General features: G+C 35.2%; 1 long non-coding RNA gene across 1 annotated transcript in view; it reads right to left on the reverse strand.

Annotated features, from left to right (window-relative positions):
* Nucleotides 1-6,180: 6,180 nt before the first annotated feature.
* LOC119870893 overlaps nt 6,181-14,046 on the reverse strand; it is a 52,539-nt gene continuing 44,673 nt past the window's right edge. Inside the window, exon 3 of the long non-coding RNA XR_005356472.1 lies at nt 6,181-7,090. This is a non-coding gene — a long non-coding RNA (uncharacterized LOC119870893). The remainder of the gene's footprint in view (nt 7,091-14,046) is intronic.

The following is a 14,046-nucleotide window of genomic DNA, read 5'->3' on the forward strand; positions in this document are numbered from 1 at the left end:
TGAAAATTGGGTAGCTGAAGAGCTATCAACATGGGAGCATTTGAGTTTGCTACTTGTGCATTTTTTATATATGCTATTAAAAGCTTTTTTTAAAAAAAGCACCAATTTTTGATCAAATCATTTTAAACGGAAATGCTGACTTAGAATGCCTTTTTTTTAAGCCCCTCTAAGCTCCCTTCCTGTTTGTTACATCTGCACACACATGGCTTCTTAGGAGATAGTTCATTTTGGTCTGTGGTCCATTCATTCACTTAAGAAATATTTACTGAAGGCTCCCTGTTTAATACATTTTATTGTATCTGTACATGTGTAATGTACATTTTACCAGGGAGGAGATGGTCAATAATAAGTAAAAAATTAATAGGTAAGTAAGCATATGAATAGATAATAGGGTAATTTAAGAGAGTGGTAAGTACAATAAGCAAACTAGAACAGCTTTCTTCTAGAAATATTTTAGTTTTTATTTTTACATTTAAATATTTGATCCATTTTGAGTTAATTTTAGTATACCCCGTGAGGTAGAAATGGATCAAATTTCTTTTTCTTTTTTTGCATATGGATATCTAATTGATCCATTATCACTTGTTAAAAAGACAATCCTGCACTAAACTGCCTTTGGAAATATGTCAAAAGTTTGTTTTCCAAGAAAATACAATAACCAATATAAAAAATTCAGTGGGTGAGCTGAATAGCAAAATGAAGTGGCAGATGAAAGAATCTTTGAATTTGAAGACAGAATAATAAAAGTAATTCAACCTAAACAACACAGAGGAAAAAAATGAGACAGTCTTAGACACCTTTGGGGCTATAGACAAAAGATCTAACATTTATGTTGCCAGAATCCAAGGAAAGAAGAAAGAAAGCAGGACTAAAAAAATACTTGAAAATTTAATGGCTGAAAGTTTCCAAATTTGGGGGAAAAACATAAACCCACAGATTCAAGAAGCTAAGAAATTTCCAGAGTATGAATTCAAATAAATCACATCAAGACACATCTAAGGCAAAATTCCAAAAGCTGAAGACAAAGAAAGAAGTCCTAAAAGTAGCAAGCAAGAAATGCCATTTTATCCATATGGAAAATATATAAAATAAAATAACAGATTTTTTTCATCAGAAATCATGGAGGTCAAAACCAGATGACAGAACATTTTTCAAGTGCTGAAAGGTCTGTTAAACCAAAATCCTATATCCAGCAAAAGTATTCTTTGAAAATTAAGGAGAAATCAGAACATTCTTAGATGAAGGAAAATTAAGAGAATTTGTTGCCAGAATGGTTAAAGAAAGTTCTCTAATAGAATGATTAAAGAAAGTTCTCTAAACAGAAGGAAATGATTAAATAATGAATCTTGTGACACCAAGAAGGCAGGATGGCAGGAAGGCAGGAAGGAAGGAAGGAAATAATTAGCAAAAAAAACGTACAATAGACTTTCCTTCATCTTTTGAGTTTTCTAAATTATATTTGTTGTTTGAAGCAAAAATTGTAACACTGATGTAGTTCCAAATACATGTAGAAGAACTAAAGGCAATTATAATATAAAGGAGAAAGTAAAAAGACATAAAGGGAGGTAAGATTTCTATACTTCATTCACACTGGTTAAATGATAACATCAACAGAATGTAATAAGTTATGTGTATATAATTCCTAGAGCAACCACTAAAAAAGTTATACAAAGAGGGACTGCCTGGGTGGTTCAGTTGGTGGAATATGCAAATCTTGATCTCAGGATTGTGTGTACAAATTGGGTGTAGAGATTACTTAAAAAATGTTTTAAAATCTATATAAAAAAATAAATAAAAATAAAATAAAATCTATATAAAAAGATACATTCAAATACACTGTAGGTAAATCAAAAGGATTTCTAAAAACTGTTCCAAGTAACCCACAAAAAACCAGGAAAAAGAAAACAGAGAAACAAACAAAAACAGAAAGAACCAATACAAAATAAAAACAAATAGCAAGTTTAATCTCTAAGATATCAATAATTGCAATAAATTAAAATGGTCTAAATACTAAAATTAAATGACAGAGATTGACAGGATAGATCTTAAAACAGGACCAAACTATTTGCTATGCACAAAAAATTCATTTCAAATATAAAGATATAGAAAAGTCAAAAGCGAAATGCTCAAAAAAGATATATTATGCAAGCATTAATTAAAGAAAAGCAAGATTTACTATTTAATATCATGTAAAATAGATTTCAGAGCAAAGAAAATTACCAGAGGCAGAAAGGGACATTATATAATAGCAGAAGAGCCAATGCACCAAAAAGACATAGCAATCCTAAACATGTGTATGTGCCAAACAGAGCTGCAAATTATGTGTAGTAAAAGCTGACAAATTGAAAAATTAAATAAGCAAATCTTTGACTAGTCAGAATCTTCAACAGTCCTCTCAACAACTGATAGAACTCAACAGAAAATCAGCAAACAAACAAAAAAAATAAATAAATAAAAACCAAAAAACAAAAGAAAAGAAAATCAGCAAACAAAAAGGATGAAAAAGAAATACAATGAACACACACACACACACACATATATATATATGATGTTGATAGCTTAAATGAAATAGATTAATTCTTCCCAAAAAAAAAAAACAATAACAAAAAAACCAACAAAGCACTCAAACAATCTACCACAACTCACCCAATATTAAATAGCCCTATAACTATTAAGAAGATTAAATTCATAATTTAAAAACTCTCAAAAAAGAAATCTCCAGTCCCAGATTATTTCATTGGAAAAATTTAACAAGCATTTAAAGAAGAATAAATGCCAATTCTGTACACTGTATTCTGAAAACAAAAGAGCACACACTATTTTTAGGAAGCTAGTATTATCTTGATACCAAAAACAGAGATTATTTCCTTCAGGAATAGAGATGCAATTCAGCAATATGGAAAGATAATCATAAACAGTGATCACATGGGATTTATTCAGGGATGCAAGGCTGGTTTAATACTGAAACATCAATCAATTTAATTTACTATATTAATAGGTTGGGAAAAAGTCATAATTCTATCAATCAATGCAGAAAAACGTCTGCCAAGTTCAACATCCCTATGTTTTAAAAACTCTCAGAAAAATAGGAATAGAAGGCAACATCTTCAACTTAAAGGGCATCTACAGAAAACCTACAGTCAATTCTCCCCTGAACTAACACATAAGTTTGATACAATTCTTATTAAAATCCCAGGAAGATTTTTTTGTAGACATAGGCAAGATTATTCAAAAATGTATATGGAAGAGCTCAGGAAGTAAATTAGCTAAAATAATTTTGAAAAAAAAAAAAAAACCCAAAGTGGAAGGAATCAGTCTACCCAATACTATGATTTATTATGTACGACTAATCAAGACTGTGTGGTACCAGTGGGGGTGCGGACACACAGATCAATAAAACAGAAAACAAATCCCAGAACCCAGCTCCACTGACTTGATGAAGGCAATTCAACGGAGGACAGATAGCCTTTTCAGCAAATGGTGCTTGAGCAAATTTTTATCCACAGGGGGAAAAATAAGTCTCAACCTAAGTCTCATACCTAATATGAAATTTAACTCAAAATGAATTACAGAATTAAATGTTAAACACATTTTGGACCTTCAGACATTCCCACAATACTCTACTCCCTGACCTTTCACAACTGACACTTGCTTATCTTTAAATACCAGCTTAAATACCATTGCCTAGAGGGACTTCCACCAATTTATTTAACTGAAACCTTCTCCCCATCCTCAATGATTTCTGCCGTAACACTATGTTCATTTTACTTAGAGCCCTTATCTCTTAATTTATTTTTACATAATTTTATTAAATGTATTTACGTGTTTACTGTTTGATTCTCCCATCAGGCTCTAAGCTCCACATGTCTATTTTATAAAGCAATGTGCCCTAATCGTCTAGCGTGATATCTGAAATATGGTAGATTTTCTGAGAAATATCTGTAGAGCAAAAGAATCTGTCTTGAAGGCCAAGGGAAGCTTGTAAAATAGGGCTCCTGATGTCTTTCATCATATCCAGAAGTCTGATTGTGGGGAAAGAACTCTGAGGTTTTAAAACGGGCTTAATGCCTAGCTCCTCCACTTAACAGTTCAGTTAGCTAGACTAGATGAGTAAATCATTTAAACTCTCAGCCCCCAAGGGTTGTTGTAGGTAGTGAATCAAATCACAAATTCAAAATTTACAGAGTAGGCATTGGATAAAATATTGCCTCTTTTCTTGAGATGAGTTGACCTCTTTTTGACCCTAAATTAATGAATATCTAAGCAAAATTCTTTAAATTCCTGCATTCGCTTGGACTTCACGTAACAGTTTCACTGGAGAACATCTGTGGTTATTTGCAAAGGAGAATTATTAGCCCCAAAACAGAACTAAAAAGAATGACTTTCCCTAAATTACATGATACTTTATAGGAATAAGGAAGATAAGAATTTTTAATGACCCACTTCTCTTTAAATTATACACATTTTTGTCTTCAACACAGCAGTTTTAGTTTCTTACATCTATCTTGGGGAGAGTGGTAACCAAGGTTAGGCAAAGGAAGATACTGCCCAACAATGCCAGATTTCTCTTGCCCCCCACCAAAAAAAAAAAAAAAAAAAAAAAAGTGTAAGAGTAAAGTATGCCCTTGAAGTATCTTTATAGCCTTAAAAATTCTTAGGATTTCATTCCTCCTAGATGATTCTATTTTAAAGAAAATAATAGTAGCTTTTGAAACTAAGAAAAAAAGGGGGCGGGGAGCTTTCATGAACCATCCCTGATCTGTGATCTGTTCCACAGAAGGTCACTGCTCTCCTTGGAGGAAGGGCGGGCCTCATTCTATTTGCTCAGTGCCGTACACCTAGACCTAGGGCTTGAGGACGTATCGTATCAACCATTTGGTAGGCAATTCACAAATATTTGTTGGATGAATGAATGAGTGAATGGAAAGCAAACCTGGGTTGCAAGAGCACACAGTGAACTCAATAGAGACCTGGAATGTCCCATTCAGTAGAGACAATTCCAACCTTCTCAGTCAGACTATTCTAACCCTCTCATCCAGCATTTCATCTACTCTTCCACGTATGATAGATCTGAAAAGCAGACTCTGTTTAAAAATTTTACAGATGTGAGACGCCGACTTCAGGCAGGCCATTTCACCCGCATCCCATTCTAATCACTAGTATATATTTTCTTCCAAGGAACTGAAGTCTACCCTCCCTTAACAACCATCCATAGTCCCTAGTTCTCGTCTTTCATCTAAGAACAGCCACCAAAAGCTTCAAAGAGAGTCATCACACCCCCGCTATTCTGAAGTTAATATAAACTCCCGGCTAAAAAATGGGCAGAGACATTTTTCCAAAGAAGACAACCAGATGGCCAACAGACACATGAAAAGATGCTCAACACCCCTCATCATCAGGGACATACAAATCAAAACTACGATTAAATATCACCTCATCCCTGTCAGAATGGCTAAAATCAACAACACAAGAAACAACAGGTGTTGTTGTTGCAGAGAAAGGGGAACCCTCTTACACTGTTGGTGGGACTGCAACTGGTGCAGCCACTCTGGAAAACAGGACGGAGGGTCCTCAAGAAGTTAAAAGTAGAACTACCTGACAATTCAACAATGGCACTAGTAGGTATTTACCCAAAGGACACCAAAATACTGATCCAAAGGGACACACACACCTGATATTTACAGCAGCATTATCAACAATTGCCAAATTATGGAAAGAGCCCAAATATCTATCAACTGATGAGTAGATAAAGAAGAGGTGATATACACACACACACACACACACACACACAGAGGAGTATTAGCCATCAAAAGAATGAAATCTTGCCATTTGCAAGAACATGGATGGATCTATGGGGCATTACACCAAGTAAAATAAGTCAATCAGAGACAAATACCATAACTATCGTACATATGTTACAATTAATGAGCTAATATTTTTTTTTAAGATTTTGTTTATTTATTCATGAGAGACACAGAAAGAGAGAGGCAGAGACACAGGCAGAGAGAGAAGCAGGCTCATCAGGGAGCCTGATGTGGGCCTCGATCCCAGGACTCCAAGACCACGCCATGGGCCAAAGGCAGGCACTAAACGGTTGAGCCATCCAGGGAACCCCTGAGCCAATATTTATACACTATCACTAACCAAAGTTTATACTTTTTCTTTTAGATCGCCCTAGCATTTCACCTAATGTTCTTTTTCTGTTCCAGGATCTCACCCAGAATATTACTTTAAACATAATTGTCATGTCTTCTTAGCATCCTCTCGGCTATGACAGATTCTCAGCCTCTCCTTATTTTTGATGACCTTGATCTTTCTGAGGAGTATTGATCAACTACTTTGCAGATGTCCCTCAAATGGAATTTATCTGACACTGATACTCATAATTGCCCTGGGGTTACTGGTTCGGGGGATTAAGATCACAGGGGTAAGACGTCGTCTCGTCACATTAAGGGTACACGCTATCAACAAGACTTACTACTTCCTTACCTGGCTGATGTTCAACTCCACACATGGCTGATTTAGTATTTCTCAGGTGTCTCCACTCAAAATTACTCTTGTTTTCTTCCCGTGTGCTCTTGGAAAGAAGGCACTCTGCACAGCCACACTTAAGAAAAGGAGAGTTACGCTCCACCTCTATGAGAGTGAAGTATCTATGGAAATTATTTGGATCTCTTCTCCATAGATTTGGCTCTTCTCCCTCATTTACTTATTTGATCTCTTACTTACATTGCTATGGACTCGTAGCTATTTATTTTATACCTACATTATAATCCAATATTTTCTATTGCTTGTTGCTCAAATCGTTTTCCGCTTTGGACATCAGGAACTCTTTCAGTTGGCTCTTGATCCTTTTGACAAACCCCAATGATTATGGCTTGTTTTTGTCTTTGTTTTTGTTTTGAGCGCTTCCCAAATTTCTGGTACTAGAAGATGTTCCAGGTTCATCTTGTGTATACTTCCTCAGTGCTAAAATCAGCCACTTCTCTAATTCATCCTGGTTCCTCTTGGTAGAGAATGGTAGTGGAAACCAGAATCTGCGTGATAGACGTGCCACTCCTCATGGGGTGCTGTTGCCTCTAGACTTTCTCTGCATACGAAGCAAAGAAATATGTATATGTATATCCTAACTGAGATACATACGTTATCTTAAAGTGTTTCTACATGTAGCCACCGATATCAATACTAAGCCAATCATAAGTTAACAATGATGTCTCCAATTCGGATCCATTATCATATGTACCATTGTAGGCTCTTCCCCACACTTCTATGTAAATTCACATCCCAATCGTGAGAAACCCAGCTACAGTCATACACTATTTCTTTATTTCCTTAATTTTTCTACCCTAATATAAATGTATGGCTGTACCTCTGGGATTTTTTTTCATATCATAGATTGCACTCAATACTAAAGTTACATAAGTCAGCACCTTTCCTCCCGACCCCCTTCCTTCAACCCCTTGTTTCATAATTCGGAATACAATCAGATTATTTTGCCACATTTTGCATCTACCATGAGATCTCCCAACATCCTAAATGATTTTTAAATTTGCATACACTAAGGTTTCACTAATATCCAGTCAAGTTCTATGGGTTTTGACAAATGCATGGTGTCATATGTCCATTACAACATCATACAGAATAGTTTGACCATCTCAAAAAAAAAAAAAAAAAATCCCCTCTACTTGATTCATTACTTTTATTCTCCCCACCCAAACTCCTGGCAAACAATGATCTTTTGTACCACCTTTATAGTTTTGCCCTCTCCAGATTATCATATAGAGCCATATAGTGTATAGCCTTTCCGGGCTATTTTCTTTCATTTAGCAATAAGTGCTTAATTCTTATTCATAATGTATTGTTGCCTGTTCACTCATTTCTTATCATTCAGTCCTATTCTACTGTATGAATATATCACAATCATCTTACCATTTACACGTGAAAGACGTCTTAGTTGTTTCCAGTTTCTGATGATAATGAATAAATCAGCTATAAACATTACATGTAGGCTTTCGTGTGGACGTAGGCTTTCAAATCATTTGGGTAAATATCTAGGTACATGCCTGCTAATCCTCGATCATATGGTGAGACTGTGTGTTGCTTTATAAAACGCTGCCTATCTTCTAAAGTGAGCACGCCGCTTGGCATTCCCACCAGCAATTAAGAGAGTTCCGGTAGCTCTGTATTCTCACTGGCAATTGATATTGCCAGGTTTCTGACTTTTCACCATTTCAATATGTGTGTCCGCTACCTAATTTTTAACACGACATTTTTGGTTGCTATTCCATTAATGGACTGCTTAGGCAACTGGCATAAATTGAATAGCCACAGCTAGTTACCTCTAATTAGTTCCACCTCATATATGAGGAGGCACGTCCATATGAGGGGGGGTTATTGCGCCTGACAGTTGAGTCTCTGGAGCACCAACAATCCTCATTGTTGCACTCAGAAATATTATGTGATATGATAGAGAATAGGAAATCCATTTAACTTTTTCCTACGTCGTAACCAATTACCTAATCATTTCTCTACGAATTTGTATATCCATTTCAATTACCAATTTGTCTAAATTTGGGTTTGTTTCTAGGCTCTCTGATTTTGTGTGTGTGTCTATTTGTCTGTTGTTGTACTACTACATTGTCTTGTTACTATGGATTTTGCATTTTGTCTTAATATGTGGACCTGGTTTCTTCAATCTATTTTATCCTTATTTTTCAAAATCTTATCCATTTGAGGAGTTTCTTCTGTATACAATTTTAAAGTAATTTTCTAAGCCACCTTTCCCCAAAAATTTTGCTGGAATTTTGGTTAGAGTTGCTTTGAATATATTAATTAATGTGAAAGAAATTTACATGTTTACAATGCAAAATTATCTCATTCATGGATATAATATTTTCCACCATTTGATTTTTGTTTTAGGTATTTTAAAGCAACGTTAGCATTTTTTTTCACAAATCTCTTTGCACACTTAGACAATCCCTACAATTTTTGTTGCTTGTACAAATGGTATTTACTCTATATTCCCTGATTTGTTATGGATGAATCCTGTTGATTTTTATTGCTGATCTTAGATCCAGCATTTTTTTTTGCATTGTATTAAGGTTTATATATAAATTATCATATTTTCCTAAATAATAAAAAATCTGTCTCTTCCTTTCCAATCATTATACTTCATGTGTCTTTTTCTTATGTTATTGCTTTGGTCATGACCAGTAGTAGGTTGACCAACTGTCCCAGTTTGCCTGTGTCTAGGTGGGCTTCTAGGACATGGGACTTACTGCTGACTGTCCCTGTCAAATCACCAAGATTTTCTGGGATTGAAGAGTTTCCCAGGATGCGGTGTTAAATTGAAGAAAGTCCCAGGCAAACCACAATGACTTGATCACCTTGCCTGTAGGAACTGGCTGAATGGTAGCAAGAAGAGTAGAAATCATTGTCTTGTTCTTTACATTAAAGCTAATGTGTCTAATTATTTCCATTAAATACATTGTACTCTATAGAATTCTTTTAATAGCTGTTATTAAGACTAATTTCTATTGCTTGTTTTCTAATCATTTTAAACATAAATAATTGTTAACATTTATCCAGTTCCTTTCTTTACCTGTCAAGAGAATAGATTTTGCTTTGTGTTGAATCATGCAAGCATTTTGGAGGACACATTAGCTATTATATCATAATACAGTTGTCACGCACTGCTGTATTTGCTTAGCTAATATTTTCTTTGGATATTTACATCAGTATTCAAAAGTGGAATTGGCCTATAAACTTAATTCCTCAAACTTTCTCTTCTTTTTTCTATTTTTCTATAATAACATGGATAAGAAAGAAATTATCTAATCCTTGAGAGTTTGATTGAATACATGTATAAAACTATCTGGAATTCTGGGGCAAGGGAAATTTTGAAAGCCTTTTTCAATCACTTTAGTGGTTATTAATCTATTTTAGTTTTCCCTTAATTTTATCTTTTTTACCGTTTGAGGGGAACTTATCTCTTATATCAAAGTTTTCAAATTTCTTCGATATCATTTGCTTAATATTCTTTTATTGTCCCACTTTATTGATATGTAATTGACATATAACACTGTAAAGTGTACAATGTGTTGATTTAATATACTTTTATATTGCTCTATTATTATCACTGTAGTGTCGGTTAACATCTTCACCATGTCACTTAATTATGATTCCATTTTTGTAGTAGGAACATTTAAGATCTATTCTTTTAGCAACCGTTAAGTATATAATACTATTGTTAATTTTAACCACAATGTTGTGCATTAGGTCCCCAGAACTTACTCATCTTCTAAGTTTATACTCTTTGACCAACACTTGCCCAATTCCCCCACCAGTTAGCCCCTGGTAACCACCATTCTACTCTCGGTTTCTATCTGTTCAACTTTTTTAGGTTCCCATATAAGTGATATCATAAAGTGTTCACTTTATCCCCCACCTCATCTTTTTTTTAAGTGGGCTCCACGCAGGGCCTGAACTCACGACCCTGTGATCAAGACGTGAGCTGAGATCAGGAGTCAGCTGCCCCTAAACTGAGCCACCCAGGCGCCCCTAAAGTATCTGTTTTAAATATGCCTTAGGTGTATGTTTATTTCTAACTTTTTGCTCCAAATTTTATTTAAATAGTATCATTTTTCTTTATAGGTCTTGCCATTGGTTTGTCTACCTTTTTTAAAAAAGATTTTACTTATCTATTTATGAAAGACACAGACGGAGAGAGAGGCAGAGACACAGGCAGAGGGAGAAGCAGGCTCCCCGCAGGGAGCCCGACATGGGACTCAATCCCGGGTCTCCAGGATCAGGCCCTGAGCCGAAGGCGGCGCTAAACCGCTGGGCCCCCCCGGGCTGCCCTCTACCTGTCTTTATAAAGAACAAGTTTTGACAATTGTGGATCCTCCCTAACCTTCATGTGATCTCATTTTATCCAGTTCTATGTTTACTTTTATTATTCCTTTCCTCTTGTTTCTTAGGATTTACTTTGTTACTCTCTACCTCACTTCTTCATTTGAACACTGAGCGAATTTATTTCAATAGCTTTTCTCTGATAAATATTCCAAGTTTATTATTAATTTCCTTCTAACATGCATCCCACAGGTGGTGACACGCACAGGCTGCTTTCACTGCCATTTGGCCTAAATATTTTAGAGTTTCCCTGATTTTCTCTTTTTACCAAGGATATTTTAATAATATAAATAGTATTTTGGTATGCTTTCTAGACTTTAGACTTTGTTTTTGATTCCTGACTTTCTTAAATTAGGGCTGGATTTCATGTCCTGAATGATACTGATTTTTTGGAATTTATTAAGGCTGTCTTGTACAATGCATTTAATGAGACCTTGATATACTTCGTAATAATTTTAAATAACAATTAAAATAAATCTTAGGTTCAAAGTTATCTTCCATCAACAATTTGAAGTTATTATTGTCTTCTTGCATCCAGTGCTACTGCTGAAAAGACTGATGGTGTCACTGACTCTCTAGGTGCCTGGTTTTTCCTTTCTGGAGCATTTAGAAGATTTTGCTGTCTCTTACATCCTCAATTATCATGATAATGGGTGTAGGTGTAGTATTTTCTTATCAATTCTATCAGTGCTCTGTGATTCCTTTCCACCTAAGGATTCATATCTTTTTCCATTTCTGGGAAGCTCTTATTCATTATTTCTCCTGCTAATTTATCTCCTGAATTTATTCTTTGCTCTCCTTTTGAAAGTCCTTTCAGTTTTCCTTGATACTTCTAATTCTTTCCACTTACTTAGCATTTCCTCACATCTTTCAGCAGAATTCTTCAGCTTGGTCACACAGCTTACTTGGTTTTTCTTCAGCTATATATATATTCTATTGTTCAACACATCCATGCAGTAGATTAGTTTAACAATTTTATTTTCAGATCTAACTCTTTTAGTTGTTTCTTCATAATTATCTGATCTGTTTTATGTTTCCTATGTTCTCCTTTATCTCTCTGACAACAAAGAGTATGTTTATTTTAAATTCTTGCTCTATGTGTTTCATTAATCCTACATCCTCTTTTATGCATGTTCTATTTGTGCCTTTCCTTCCTATGGCATGTTCTCCTTAAATCTCAGGTTTCTTCATGATTTTATTTCTTATTCTCTTAGACTGAGGCACGCATTGTCGTCTACTGTCTCCCTCCAAGTAGGAGTAAGATTCTGGATGCTAGACTGAGAAATCAGGGTTAGGACCCTCTAGAGGGTTAATATATTCGTCATTTTTCACACATACCATGAAGCCTTAATATCTGTTTCCGGGAACTACAGATTTAGAAGGCTCATAGGATTTGAACTTAGCTTATTTTGGCTGAAATGACCTGCAAGATAAATGAGAACTAGAACAGCCTACCTGAAGAATCTTAGGAAATCAAATGAACTCATATTTTTAATTCTTATCCCTTTCTTTGATAGCTTCAGTTTTAAGATTGGTTCCAAATGAGCATATTCTATGAATGCTAACACTAGCACGTGGCAAAGATAATTAATTGAATTTGATTATAAAAAGGCCTGGGGAACCTAGATGGCTCAGTCAGCTAAGCATCCGACTCTTGATTTTGGCTCAGGTCATGATTTCAGGGTGGTAAGATCAAGCCCCATGTTGGACTCCATACTGGGCATGAGCCTGCTTAACATTCTCTCCCTCCCTCTCCAGCTGTCTCCTCCACCCCAGTTGTACTCTCTCAAAAATAAATATAAATAAATAAATAAATAAATAAATAAATAAATAAATAAATAAAGTCTACCTTACATATAAAATATATATATATCTTCCTAAATATTTCCCAGACCCAATCCTAATTTTTAAGAGGAAATATAAAAACATTTTTCCCTAATCAACAATAGGAGACATGTTAAAGCATGGTCTAACAGGTGGGAAAAAACCTCCCTAGGCCAAACAAGAAGTACAGGCTCTGATCATCTATAAAAATTGGTTACCTGCCATCATACAGCTTTCACAGTAGGAAGAAATGGAAGGACAGTAATATAATTATTAATATCAGACATCTGACTAGAGCAACTATACCACTCAATTTCCTGTCAGTAAAGCAATAGTAATACTTGATCCACATATAGCCCCGTATTAACAGTAAAACAGCCACTTGGGAAGGGAATAAATTTCATGGGGCATTTAAGGGCAGAGGCATTGTCAGTGAGCTGAAGTTTCAATGCTGATACTTCACAGGTTTATGGCCTTGGAAAAGCAACTTCATTCCATTTGTTTTTATTTCTTTGTCTATAAAATAGAATTGATAACAGCACTTACCCCTATAGGGATGTTGGAGGAATTCAAGCAGGGAGTGTATGTAAAATAGTACATGACATATGGCACCACCCCCAAAACATCACTGATTATAATAATCACTGATTATTATCTTGAGTGAACATGAATATCAAGTGGGATGTACAGACTTTTAAAAATAGTTGCTCCTGGTCAAAGATCATTAGGGTTCAAGCAGCTCAGAGAATATTTCTTTCCTTTAAGCAATTAAGCATTTTAACTCAGAGGCAGTAGATAGAATACAATTCAAAGTTGATTCAGAGCCCAGGAGAGTGATATGGTCACACTGAACACACGTAAACAAGCATGAAACAGTCTGAAAAGCAAAATCTCAACTCCTATAAACTTGGAAAAAGAGTTGATAGCATGACCCAGGAAGCACCTTTGGAATGTTTACTTTAATATAATTTGACTTAGCACTTCACCTGGGATTTATTCTTATATCTTCAAAATTATGACACTACAGAGAAAAAATAATCCAGATATTTTACAGTAGGATGTAATCTCTGATATAAGTAGTGGCCAGTTCAGTAAAAGCTTATAAAATCTCAACAGTATCAACCCAGAATAAACATCAAAGGAAACTGACACCTGACAAAGAAGCAGGAATTCACCTTAACAACTCCTAAGAGTTTCATCCATATTTTACATTAAGGATTGGTTTATGGGACGCCTGGGAAGCTCAGTGGTTGAGCGTGATCCCAGGTCTGGGATCCCCTGCGAGGAGCCTGCTTCTCCCAACTCCTAGCC

Source organism: Canis lupus, chromosome 3, assembly GCF_011100685.1.
Source record: "Canis lupus familiaris isolate Mischka breed German Shepherd chromosome 3, alternate assembly UU_Cfam_GSD_1.0, whole genome shotgun sequence".
NCBI lineage: Eukaryota > Metazoa > Chordata > Mammalia > Carnivora > Canidae > Canis > Canis lupus.